The sequence below is a fragment of the Poecilia latipinna genome, unplaced genomic scaffold (genome assembly GCF_001443285.1).
Source record: "Poecilia latipinna isolate Pla-1442-1.1 unplaced genomic scaffold, P_latipinna-1.0 Scaffold9840, whole genome shotgun sequence".
Lineage (NCBI taxonomy): Eukaryota > Metazoa > Chordata > Actinopteri > Cyprinodontiformes > Poeciliidae > Poecilia > Poecilia latipinna.
Window position 1 is genome coordinate 1 of NW_015122456.1, and position 845 is coordinate 845.

The window sequence follows — 845 nt, forward strand, 5'->3', positions numbered from 1 at the left end:
TCCATGCTTTGGGTATCACTAAACAAATCAAAGAAAAAGGACTTCCAAAACCTAAAATTCAACATGGCTGAAATAATGTGGAATTCTAGTATTAACAGGGTTTTAAAATGTGAACTATTAATGGTTTTCAAGAGTCCAAGTGGCACTTACTTTATTAGATGCAGATGAAGGCACCGTCCAACATGGAAAAAGAAAAGACAATATAATTTAGATCCTAAATAATATGGAAACAGAAATATTTCAAATAAAAGAAAAGGACAACAACTAACCTGAATGAGATGCCACTCAAAGTCCATCAGGTTTTTGATGAAGGTGGAAACCTGAACATTGACCGTCACTTTTTCTTTTGAATGGTCTTTCCTGTGTTTTGGGATACCATCTTCCCATGCCTGGCTTTTGTGCCCCTTTCTGGGTTAATCCCAATGAAGCGACTAAAAAACTAAATCAAAAATGGGAAAATTCCTGAGAATATAAATAGTGTGGCATTCTGAATACAGCAGGTACAACATATATAGAAAGCTGTTTTTAATTACATAAAGAGAAAACATCACCACCTTTGTCAAATGTTAATCATAATTTGCTTTAAAACTTTAAAACCATGTCATTGTAAAAAAAAATATATAGTAATGGTTTTACCATTAAATGAACTCCAAAGTCTTGGCTGCCTCATGTTAATATTGGAGTTTGAAGATGTAGAAGATGGACAACACTGTCCTGTCTGGAATGTTGGCTGGACCCTCTCAAAGACAATATGGCCTTCAATGCTGACCATGCAGAAAACTGCTTGCCACAGGGACTGTAATAAACCAAGTCCTTAATTGGAAGAACACAAAACAAATCCTCTT

The 845-nt window shown here is 35.0% G+C and overlaps 1 long non-coding RNA gene across 1 annotated transcript; it reads right to left on the minus strand.

Moving 5' to 3' along the window:
* Window positions 1-91: 91 nt before the first annotated feature.
* LOC106944433 (uncharacterized) lies at window positions 92-392 on the minus strand. The gene is made up of 2 exons (XR_001424286.1): window positions 270-392; window positions 92-149 (listed from the first exon to the last, which is right to left on the minus strand). It is a non-coding gene; the product is annotated as an uncharacterized LOC106944433 (long non-coding RNA).
* Between the last annotated feature and the right edge of the window lie 453 nt (window positions 393-845).